The following is a 13822-nucleotide window of genomic DNA, read 5'->3' on the forward strand; positions in this document are numbered from 1 at the left end:
TCGGGTGCGGATAGAAGCTATATGAGTAGAGATTTTTGTGCTAAATTAAGTTGTCCATTGACGCCTTTGGATAGTAAATTTTTACTCGAATTAGCAAATGGTAAATTAATTTCAGCAGATAATATATGTCGGAATCGAGAAATTAAACTGGTTAGCGAAACATTTAAGATTGATTTGATACCAGTAGAGTTAGGGAGTTTTGATGTGATAATCGGTATGGACTGGTTGAAAGAAGTGAAAGCGGAGATCGTTTGTTACAAAAATGCAATTCGCATTATACGAGAAAAAGGAAAACCCTTAATGGTGTACGGAGAAAAGGGCAACACGAAGCTACATCTTATTAGTAATTTGAAGGCATAAAAACTAATAAGAAAAGGTTGCTATGCTGTTCTAGCACACGTCGAGAAAGTACAAACTGAAGAAAAGAGCATCAATGATGTTCCCGTCGCAAAAGAATTTCCTGATGTATTTCCGAAAGAATTACCGGGATTACCCCCACATCGATCCGTTGAATTTCAAATAGATCTTATACCAGGAGCTGCACCAATAGCTCGTGCTCCTTACAGACTCGCACCCAGCGAGATGAAAGAACTACAAAGCCAATTACAAGAACTTTTAGAGCGTGGTTTCATTCGACCAAGCACATCACCGTGGGGAGCTCCTGTTTTGTTTGTCAAGAAGAAAGATGGTACATTCAGGTTGTGTATCGACTACCGAGAGTTGAACAAACTTACCATCAAGAACCGCTACCCACTACCGAGAATCGATGACTTATTTGATCAACTACAAGGCTCGTCTTTTTATTCAAAGATTGACTTACGTTCCGGGTATCATCAAATGCGGGTGAAAGAAGATGATATTCCAAAAACTGCTTTCAGAACACGTTACGGTCATTACGAGTTTATGGTCATGCCGTTTGGTTTAACTAATGCACCAGCTGTGTTCATGGACCTTATGAACCGAGTGTGTGGACCATACCTTGACAAGTTTGTCATTGTTTTCATTGATGACATACTTATTTACTCAAAGAATGACCAAGAACACGGTGAACATTTGAGAAAGGTGTTAGAAGTATTGAGGAAGGAAGAATTGTACGCTAAGTTTTCAAAGTGTGCATTTTGGTTGGAAGAAGTTCAATTCCTCGGTCACATAGTGAACAAAGAAGGTATTAAGGTGGATCCGACAAAGATAGAAACTGTTGAAAAGTGGGAAACCCCGAAAACTCCGAAACACATACGCCAGTTTTTAGGACTAGCTGGTTACTACAGAAGGTTCATCCAAGACTTTTCAAGAATAGCAAAACCCTTGACTGCATTAACGCATAAAGGGAAGAAATTTGAATGGAATGATGAACAAGAGAAAGCGTTTCAGTTATTAAAGAAAAAGCTAACTACGGCACCTATATTGTCATTGCCTGAAGGGAATGATGATTTTGTGATTTATTGTGATGCATCAAAGCAAGGTCTCGGTTGTGTATTAATGCAATGAACGAAGGTGATTGCTTATGCGTCTAGACAATTGAAGATTCACGAACAAAATTATACGACGCATGATTTGGAATTAGGCGCGGTTGTTTTTGCATTAAAGACTTGGAGGCACTACTTATATGGGGTCAAAAGTATTATATATACCGACCACAAAAGTCTTCAACACATATTTAATCAGAAACAACTGAATATGAGGCAGCGTAGGTGGATTGAATTATTGAATGATTACGACTTTGAGATTCGTTACCACCCGGGGAAGGCAAATGTGGTAGCCGATGCCTTGAGCAGGAAGGACAGAGAACCCATTCGAGTAAAATTTATGAATATAATGATTCATAATAACATTACTACTCAAATAAAGGAGGCGCAACAAGGAGTTTTAAAAGAGGGAAATTTAAAGGATGAAATACCCAAAGGATCGGAGAAGCATCTTAATATTCGGGAAGACGGAACCCGATATAGGGCTGAAAGGATTTGGGTACCAAAATTTGGAGATATGAGAGAAATGGTACTTAGAGAAGCTCATAAAACCAGATACTCAATACATCCTGGAACGGGGAAGATGTACAAGGATCTCAAGAAACATTTTTGGTGGCCGGGTATGAAAGCCGATGTTGCTAAATACGTAGGAGAATGTTTGACGTGTTCTAAGGTCAAAGCTGAGCATCAGAAACCATCAGGTCTACTTCAATAACCCGAAATCCCGAAATGGAAATGGGAAAACATTACCATGGATTTCATCACTAAATTGCCAAGGACTGCAAGTGGTTTTGATACTATTTGGGTAATAGTTGATCGTCTCACCAAATCAGCACACTTCCTGCCAATAAGAGAAGATGACAAGATGGAGAAGTTAGCACGACTGTATTTGAAGGAAGTCGTCTCCAGACATGGAATACCAATCTCTATTATCTCTGATAGGGATGGCAGATTTATTTCAAGATTCTGGCAGACATTACAGCAAGCATTAGGAACTCGTCTAGACATGAGTACTGCCTATCATCCACAAACTGATGGGCAGAGCGAAAGGACGATACAAACGCTTGAAGACATGCTACGAGCATGTGTTATTGATTTCGGAAACAGTTGGGATCGACATCTACCGTTAGCAGAATTTTCCTACAACAACAGCTACCATTCAAGCATTGAGATGGCGCCGTTTGAAGCACTTTATGGTAGAAAGTGCAGGTCTCCGATTTGTTGGAGTGAAGTGGGGGATAGACAGATTACGGGTCCGGAGATTATACAAGAAACTACCGAGAAGATCATCCAAATTCAACAACGGTTGAAAACCGCCCAAAGTCGACAAAAGAGCTACGCTGACATTAAAAGAAAAGATATAGAATTTGAAATTGGAGAGATGGTCATGCTTAAAGTTGCACCTTGGAAAGGCGTTGTTCGATTTGGTAAACGAGGGAAATTAAATCCAAGGTATATTGGACCATTCAAGATTATTGATCGTGTCGGACCAGTAGCTTACCGACTAGAGTTACCTCAACAACTCGCGGCTGTACATAACACTTTCCACGTCTCGAATTTGAAGAAATGTTTTGCTAAAGAAGATCTCACTATTCCGTTAGATGAAATCCAAATCAACGAAAAACTTCAATTCATCGAAGAACCCGTCGAAATAATGGATCGTAAGGTTAAAAGACTTAAGCAAAACAAGATACCAATTGTTAAGGTTCGATGGAATGCTCGTAGAGGACCCGAGTTCACCTGGGAGCGTGAAGATCAGATGAAGAAGAAATACCCGCATCTATTTCCAGAAGATTCGTCAACACCTTCAACAGCTTAAAATTTCGGGACGAAATTTATTTAACGGGTAGGTACTGTAGTGACCCGAACTTTTCCATGTTTACATATATTAATTAAGATTGATATTTACATGATTAAATATTTCTAACATGTTAAGCAATCAAAATTGTTAAGACTTGATTAATTGAAATATGTTTCATATAGACAATTGACCACCCAAGTTGATCGGTGATTCACGAACGTTAAAACTTGTAAAAACTATATGATGACATATATATAGATATATATATAGTTAACATGATACTATGATAAGTAAACATATCATTAAGTATATTAACAATGAACTACATATGTAAAAACAAGGCTACTAACTTAATGATTTTTAAAAGAGATATATATGTAACGATTATCGTTGTAAAGACATTTAATGTATATATATCATATTAAGAGATATTCATACATGATAATATCATGATAATATAATAATTTAAAATCTCATTTGATATTATAAACATTGGGTTAACAACATTTAACAAGATCGTTAACCTAAAGGTTTCAAAACAACACTTACATGTAACGACTAACGATGACTTAACGACTCAGTTAAAATGTATATACATGTAGTGTTTTAATATGTATTTATACACTTTTGAAAGACTTCAATACACTTATCAAAATACTTCTACTTAACAAAAATGCTTACAATTACATCCTCGTTCAGTTTCATCAACAATTCTACTCGTATGCACCCGTATTCGTACTCGTACAATACACAGCTTTTAGATGTATGTACTATTGGTATATACACTCCAATGATCAGCTCTTAGCAGCCCATGTGAGTCACCTAACACATGTGGGAACCATCATTTGGCAACTAGCATGAAATATCTCATAAAATTACAAAAATATGAGTAATCATTCATGACTTATTTACATGAAAACAAAATTACATATCCTTTATATCTAATCCATACACCAACGACCAAAAACACCTACAAACACTTTCATTCTTCAATTTTCTTCATCTAATTGATCTCTCTCAAGTTCTATCTTCAAGTTCTAAGTGTTCTTCATAAATTCCAAAAGTTCTAGTTTCATAAAATCAAGAATACTTTCAAGTTTGCTAGCTCACTTCCAATCTTGTAAGGTGATCATCCAACCTCAAGAAATCTTTGTTTCTTACAGTAGGTTATCATTCTCATACAAGGTAATAATCATATTCAAACTTTGGTTCAATTTCTATAACTATAACAATCTTATTTCAAGTGATGATCTTACTTGAACTTGTTTTCGTGTCATGATTCTGCTTCAAGAACTTCGATCCATCCAAGGATCCATTGAAGCTAGATCCATTTTTCTATTTTCCAGTAGGTTTATCCAAGGAACTTAAGGTAGTAATGATGTTCATAACATCATTCGATTCATACATATAAAGCTATCTTATTCGAAGGTTTAAACTTGTAATCACTAGAACATAGTTTAGTTAATTCTAAACTTGTTCGCAAACAAAAGTTAATCCTTCTAACTTGACTTTTAAAATAAACTAAACACATGTTCTATATCTATATGATATGCTAACTTAATGATTTAAAACCTGGAAACACGAAAAACACCGTAAAACCGAATTTACGCCGTCGTAGTAACACCGCGGGCTGTTTTGGGTTAGTTAATTAAAAACTATGATAAACTTAGATTTAAAAGTTGTTATTCTGAGAAAATGATTTTTATTATGAACATGAAACTATATCCAAAAATTATGGTTAAACTCAAAGTGGAAGTATGTTTTCTAAAATGGTCATCTAGACGTCGTTCTTTTGACTGAAATGACTACCTTTACAAAAACGACTTGTAACTTATTTTTCCGACTATAAACCTATACTTTTTCTGTTTAGATTCATAAAATAGAGTTCAATATGAAACCATAGCAATTTGATTCACTCAAAACGGATTTAAAATGAAGAAGTTATGGGTAAAACAAGATTGGATAATTTTTCTCATTTTAGCTACGTGAAAATTGGTAACAAATCTATTCCAACCATAACTTAATTAACTTGTATTGTATATTATGTAATCTTGAGATACCATAGACACGTATACAATGTTTCGACCTATCATGTCGACACATCTATATATATTTCGGAACAACCATAGACACTCTATATGTGAATGTTGGAGTTAGCTATACAGGGTTGAGGTTGATTCCAAAATATATATAGTTTGAGTTGTGATCAATACTGAGATACGTATACACTGGGTCGTGGATTGATTCAAGATAATATTTATCGATTTATTTCTGTACATCTAACTGTGGACAACTAGTTGTAGGTTACTAACGAGGACAGCTGACTTAATAAACTTAAAACATCAAAATATATTAAAAGTGTTGTAAATATATTTTGAACATACTTTGATATACATGTATATATTGTTATAGGTTCGTGAATCAACCAGTGGCCAAGTCTTACTTCCCGACGAAGTAAAAAATCTGTGAAAGTGAGTTATAGTCCCACTTTTAAAATCTAATATTTTTGGGATGAGAATACATGCAGGTTTTATAAATGATTTACAAAATAGACACAAGTACGTGAAACTACATTCTATGGTTGAATTATCGAAATCGAATATGCCCCTTTTTATTAAGTCTGGTAATCTAAGAATTAGGGAACAGACACCCTAATTGACGCTAATCCTAAAGATAGATCTATTGGGCCTAACAAACCCCATCCAAAGTACCGGATGCTTTAGTACTTCGAAATTTATATCATATCCGAAGGGTGTCCCGGAATGATGGGGATATTCTTATATATGCATCTTGTTAATGTTGGTTACCAGGTGTTCACCATATGAATGATTTTTATCTCTATGTATGGGATGTGTATTGAAATATAAAATCTTGTGGTCTATTGTTACGATTTGATATATATAGGTTAAACCTATTACTCACCAACATTTTTGTTGATGTTTAAAGCATGTTTATTCTCAGGTGAATATTAAGAGCTTCCGCTGTTGCATACTAAAATAAGGACAAGATTTGGAGTCCATGTTTGTATGATATTGTGTAAAAACTGCATTCAAGAAGCTGATTTCGATGTAACATATTTGTATTGTAAACCATTATGTAATGGCCGTGTGTAAACAGGATATTTTAGATTATCATTATTTGATAATCTACGTAAAGCTTTTTAAACCTTTATTTATGAAATAAAGGTTATGGTTTGTTTTAAAAATGAATGCAGTCTTTGAAAAACGTCTCATATAGAGGTCAAAACCTCGCAACGAAATCAATTAATATGGAACGTTTTTAATCAATAAGAACGGGACATTTCATATGAATGGGTCCTTTCAGTTGGTATCAGAGCGGTGGTCTTAGCGAACCAGGTCTTGCATTAGTGTGTCTAACTGATAGTTGTTAAGATGCATTAGTGAGTCTGGACTTCGACCGTGTCTGCATGTCAAAAGTTTTTCTTATCGTTTTTAGTCGGAAATCATCTACTTACCATCCTTAGGAAATTATCTGCTTATCATTCTTAAGTCTAGACGCGTTTTCCTATATTTATTGCATAATAGTGTATAGACGAATTCTTATCTTAGCATATCTGTTACTGTGAACTTTGACTGACATCTTTCAAAGATTCCTCCGTAATTTATGAGATTTTGGTATTATATATACATATGTAAATTATGTATTGAATAATACCAAATCTAAATTCCAAAATCTATTTCATACAAAAAAATTCTTTCCCTGATCATACAAGATGGATCCCTCAACCAGTTCGAGTTCCTCGGTTTCCGACAGCTATGTCAATATGGATTTCCACATGAGCTCCGAAAGCAGCGTGACCGGAATGGATCAACCAATTAGCCATCATCTATTCTGGATGAATTGAGGATGGGTTCGTAATCTACTTAACCATTGGAGACAAGAAGAAGGTGATCCCTTTCATCCACCACATTGCCCTCTTGGCAATGAACCTAAAGCACTTACCAGCGAACCTGTCCGAAACACCATTTTCTCTCTCATTTCCAGAGTATCTCGTCATGATTATATACTACACAAAATTCTAGATCTTATTTATCCGCTCGTCCGAACCGACAATCACCCCGGTGTAATAGAAGAAGTCAACGAGCTTCGCGCTCGGGTAGTGGCTTTGGAGAATATGGTGCAAAGGTTACAAACACCAGCACCAGCACCAGCAGCATAACCAGTACCACCATCAACAACATCAACAGTACCATTACCACCACCAACAACAACCGCATCGCAAACCTCAACTTCACAATCTGTCCCACGAGCATCGACGTCATACGCCATGTAGATACCAAGGAATACCACAACGATGAAGTATTGATTCATAACTTCATTGGGGAAATATTCTACGACGATTATGTAATTTCTAAAGTTTAGAAATGATCTATCCTAGCCTTGACCATAAATCAAATGAGTTTAATTTAATATTAACTCATTAAATCTATATTACATCTGAAGAAATATACACATATATATTTCCATAAAGACTGTAATAAAATTCTTTTGTACAAAATATTAATTGTGAAATTTTTTTTAACGGGTAGGTAATACCCGAGAGATATATAAATTCACAATTAATATATTACATTCTTCGAATCTGATTCAGCAAGTCATCCATTATACTCCCTACTTTCACAACAATATACATTCTTTTATAGAAATCAAAACAACCATACTCATTCAAAATCTAATTACATATTCTGATTTTGAAATCTCAGAATTCGATTCAAGATATAACCGAAATCATCACTCTTAGATTCCTACATCTTTCAAAACTATACTTTGACTTCAAAACTGTCCTAGAACCTCATTTCTATTCATGGAAGTCACAAAAATATTTGTATCATTCAAAATCTTAGAACATCATATGTATATTAACAATTACAATATGTGTTCAAACACTTCGAAATTCCTAAAGACATGCGAGATGATGATCCAACCACACATTACCCAATGTCGTGCACCTGAAAAGCTCTCGAAACCAAAGTTATAGTTTAACACGTATCCGTGTCAGATCCTTTGATATTTATTACCAAATATAATTTTTCAATCTCTTTCCAAAATAGACAGTTTTGTCACAGCTCCAGCAAATCACCTTCATTTGTTTATACGAATAAACCCTTCATCATGGTTACCGGGAAACCTTTCATATCTCGCCACATTAGCAGTAAACTTATCAACAACTTCATTAACCTTCGACTTAAGCCTCTCCGAAAAGCCACTATACTTATTCATTAAAACCCCATCATGTACTCACCTACATCCTGTAACAATAATTGTCACACCAATTACTGAGAATTAGCAATCAGTATTTTGAATTTCGCGACAATTTTACGTCAAAAGTTATATGTATACATATAACGTCTATCTCCTAGACTTACATACTTCGAATGTGAATTTTCTGAAAAACATCCCAAACTATGAACTAGTTCTCCGAAATTGGAAAAATGCTGATGAAGCAGCAAAAACTGTAAACGACTTTAACAGTCAAAAGTTTGATGATAAAGAATAGTATGGTGGTAAAGCTGAGAAAAGGAGAAGATTTGAAACTAGAAAATGGATTGAGCAGACCAAGAAGGAGGCTGTGGATAAATCACAAAGACTAAACCTGCCTTCAAAGGATCCAAATGATTCAGTGTCTACTGAAATCGTTAGCAAACACCTTACTTCTTATTCTAAACCTTCACAGACAAATCTTCTTCATCATCCATCTATGTTAAGAATTCTAAGATATTATCGTATCTTTTATTATAAATATCTTCGATATTCCTGAAGATATTTTCACAACTATTCTTATCCGAAATCTTTTATCTCTTCCCAATATCTGCGTTACAACATAAAAAGAAACTGTGTTAGTTTCTAAATTCTGAAGAAAAAAAAATTTGAATTTAAAATAGGAATATTTTTAAAGTAGTGTTGGGAACTGAAGCATGAGTTAGTATAATATAATGACACATGATCAACGTGATTATATTACAGTAAGTCGTGGTGAGTTTCTAATGGAACGTGATGATTCACAGAACATACCGTCATCATGTACTATTTAACGACTCTTACACTCTACCCAATTTCCAAACATATTAAGAACATATCATCTTGATAGCTCTACATTTTCGGATATTCTGGTAATTTGCCAAATCAAGATCGTGCCATTATGATTTTCTTCTTGGAACATTAACTATGTTCATCCAAAAATTCATATCTACGAATTCTGGACCATTATCCGCTTGACTTAAGGCCGGGAAGAGAAAACGAAATCATGAAGCTCCGAAATATAATGGAGAATTTAAAGCCCGATAACAACCCCGAAATTACAAATCGTGTATATCAATGCGTATAGCAATATAAAGACACGGGAGAATGAAAAACACAATAACCCCAAGGTAATGGTAGAAGAAAATAACTTCCTCTGGTGGTAGATGAAAAAGAAGAATGACAGATATGAAAGTTAAGAGTATATCAAGAATCAATATTGGATGAAGCATATTAACGAATGCTTTAAAGTATGAATTGGGGAGAAAGACTAGAAGGTGTGAGCTGTGGAAATAAAGAAACGAAGGGGGTTAATTTATAGTAAAATATCAGACAGAGAAATCGAGACAGATTATCGCATTTAATCAAAGAAGATCATGATTTCCTTAATCGCCGAAGAACCAAATCTTATTGCAAAGATTTTCTTTAAATCCCATGAATTCCGGAAATCAATCATAACTACGTCATCGGTTAAAACAAATATACGTTTACTCATTTCACTCTCCTGCGATAGCTTCACTTATACTCTTCGCGTAATCAAATTGTTTTATCTATATTACTCAATGATGATAAAACTCTATTTATCAACTCATATTCGTCATGAAAACATTTTTATAGGTAGCCATGACGACCTCGATCAAATTTCGGGACGAAATTTCTTTAACGGGTAGATACTGTGACGACCCGGAAATTTTCGACCAAATTTAAACTTAACCTTTATATGTTTCCGACACGATAAGCAGAATTTGTAATGTTGAATCTCAAAAAGTTTGGAACTACATTCATGTAATCAATTACCCTTTGACCGTGTTCGACGATTCACGAACAATTATGAGTATATAGATATGTATATATAATATATAATATTAACTGAAAACATTAACAAAGTATTAGATATATGATACTTTACATGAACGTATTTGTTTCGATATATTTATCGACAAAATTAAGAGATAATATCAAATGATTGAATTATCAGATACATTATGATATGATTACGGGACTATGTTATGAGGTCCACTGTGATTTAAGAAATCTATTCTTTTGACAACATTCGAAAAATGGTAAAGTGATTTATAAGTAAGAACAAATGTGTCAATTAACGAAAACTAGACAAGGGTTAGTGGAAATTCCTGTTTAATTTACAAGGCATGTTTTATAATATTTTTCTCGTGACCTTGATAAGATAACTATATTAACTTTCATTTTATTTAATATGAAAATAAGAACGTAGAGTGTAAATAACTTAGATGTTAGATATCGACAAGTTAAGTAACTCGACATTTTTCATTAAGATGATTTCATACGTTTATTTAACCTTTGGACTTTACCCCATGCTTCACCAACAGACTGTAATTTAAAAACTTGAAACCTATTATGAATATATATAATTCTACTTTTCTAAAATGTTTTATGATATAACAATTTCTATTATTTTAACCTTTTAACAAAATGATTCTTAAATATATTTAGTTTTGGAAAACAAAATTATCATATTTATTTGATTTAGTTTCAAAAGTACAAAAAACGTTTTCAGTTTAAAAAGAACTTTATTATTAAAACGTATATATCTTTTATAAATATCTAGAACTACTTTTGACAACTCATTACTTAACCAGTATGATAAAGATAACGATATTTATATTTTATTTTATTAAATATATATAACGATTTAAATTAATATTATATATATTTATACGCGTATTATACGTACATAGTTTTATACTTTTACTATATACTTTAACTTTACATTTACTTACTTTTACTTTACATTAACTTTAATAATTTATACTTTAATAATTCACTTTAATAATTCATACTTTAATAATTCACTTTAATAATTCATACTTTAATAATTCACTTTAATAATTCATACTTTAATAATTCACTTTAATAATTTATACGTTAATAATTCACTTTAATAATTCAAAAATCTATTATAAATAGAATTCAATAGTTTTCAATATTTCATAGAAACTTGAAAATATATTTCTCTAAACTCTCTTAATCGAATTACATATATATATTTTCTTTGTATTATTTCAAGATATTATTAGTATACATAAAATACTACGACGGAGTTATATTCAGACGATTTCAAAATAAGTTTTCAAACGGGATAGAGCTAAGGAAATTATGGTTTATAGCTATGGAGGTTATGGGTATTGATCGAGGGTATTGCTCGTGAGGTCAACCTAACATTTATCATTTTCGTTGCGTCTACGTACTTTCCTGCAATATTGAATCACAATATTGATACGTTCGTGAATCTGAGACAAACCCTGCATTTATTCAGTGCCGTGATATACATAATTGCTATGAAATACAGTATTGTGAGTTTCATTTGCTCCCTTTTTAATTGCTTTTGCAATATATATATTTTTGGGCTGAGAATACATGCGATATTTTATAAATGTTTTACGAAATAGGCACAAGTACTAAAACTAACTCTATGTGGGTTTAAACCTGAAATATACCCTTAGCTTGGTAACATTAAACTACTTGTCTATGTACGGTATGCGCGAATCCTAAAGATAGATCTATTGGGCCTGACAAACCCCATCCTGACTATGGGATGCTTTAGTACTTCGAGGTTATTTTAAACACACCTGATCTGGTGTACTTCATAGGGTAAAACATGAACGTTAAGGCTTGTTACCTGGTGCCTACAACTTATAGAATACTTTTATACACTTGCGAGTGTACATATGTTTATAAATGAAAATCTTGTGGTCTATTAAAATATTGAAATGATTGTTATGATAAACCTATAAACTCACCAACCTTTTGGTTGACACTTTTAAGCATGTTTATTCTCAGGTATGAAAGAAATCTTCCGCTGTGCATTAGCTCATTTTAAGGATATTACCTGGAGTCATTCATGACATACATTGAAAGACGTTGCATTCGAGTCGTTGAGTTCATCAAGATTAATATTAAGTCAATTATAGTTGGATGTAATATGAAATGGTATGCATGCCGTCAATTTTTGATGTAAAGAAAGTTTGTCTTTTAAAAACGAATGCAATGTTTGTAAAACGTATTATATAGAGGTCAAATACCTCGCGATGTAATCAACTATTGTGAATCGTTTATAATGTATATGAACGGGTCCTTTCAATTTACTCTCTACGACCCCAACCAAGCCTATCAGTACACCTATAACCAAACGTGGAACCCGACCGACGTCATGAACTGGAACCCCTATCCAGATTGATATAGTTCCCGTTGGTGATTTTTATCTTTATTATTTTTATTTACTTATGTTTAAAACATATAATATTGTGATACTTTTATGTAATTTTTAACATTTTTTTTATTTTGTTACTAATATTTCGTATTTATAATTTGAAAGTGGGATGTTAAGTCCCATTTCAAATTACCATGCATGTTATTATTTGTATGTATGTATATTGTCAATTATACACAACAGGGTAAAACAGCGCATTTTCAAAGACGGGCATTAAATTCAGCAAAAGCTACTAATTTTGACGACAAAACGAAAAATAAATGTGATGTAACAACAAGACGGAATGAACAAATGATGTGCACCATTTATCATTCAACAAACAAACGCCAATATGTTTGGAAACTTTGGTAAAATTTAATCATTTTTCTACGCTAACCACCCTCAATAATTTAAATTGTTACTAATTTCTTGCAAATGAGGGCATTGCAAGATCTTAAGTGTGGGAAGTAGTTAAATTCTTTCGAATTTTTAAAATTTTAATTTAAACACTTGGTTACCATTAAAAATAATAGTAACGCAGTAGTTGTATTAGAATCTAGTGCTCTCTGATAATAAAGAATAGCCCTAGTCTTATATACTGACTACCCAATTCTAGTAAAATTTTTCAAAATTTTCAATTAAATGAACTCAAAATCATGTTTATACATATTTATGAACGATAAAACTAGGTGTTAACACCGAAATTATTGTTACCTCGTAAAGGACATAAATTGAGAAACAACCCAAAATGTTAGAATTCATTTAAAATGGAATAGAGGGAAAAAAAAAAAGGCAAAGAAAGGAAAATAAAAGCCAAGTGTGGGAAAATTTACCAAGTTATTTAGAACATGTATCACATATTTTTGTACAAATAATTGAAGATACTTTTATTTTGGACGATATTAATCAGTTTTACCCAGTTTATTGCAATATAAATGAAATTTAAAAGGAAGTAAAGTCTTCCGAGAGAAAAATACACACGCTTCTTGATTTAGGTCAGGAAGTTGTTGTCCAGACCAGTTGTAGAGTCTACGAAAAACCTTGAAAAGTTTTCTCGAAAATCAGCTG

Source organism: Rutidosis leptorrhynchoides, chromosome 11, assembly GCF_046630445.1.
Source record: "Rutidosis leptorrhynchoides isolate AG116_Rl617_1_P2 chromosome 11, CSIRO_AGI_Rlap_v1, whole genome shotgun sequence".
Taxonomy (NCBI): Eukaryota; Viridiplantae; Streptophyta; class Magnoliopsida; order Asterales; family Asteraceae; genus Rutidosis; species Rutidosis leptorrhynchoides.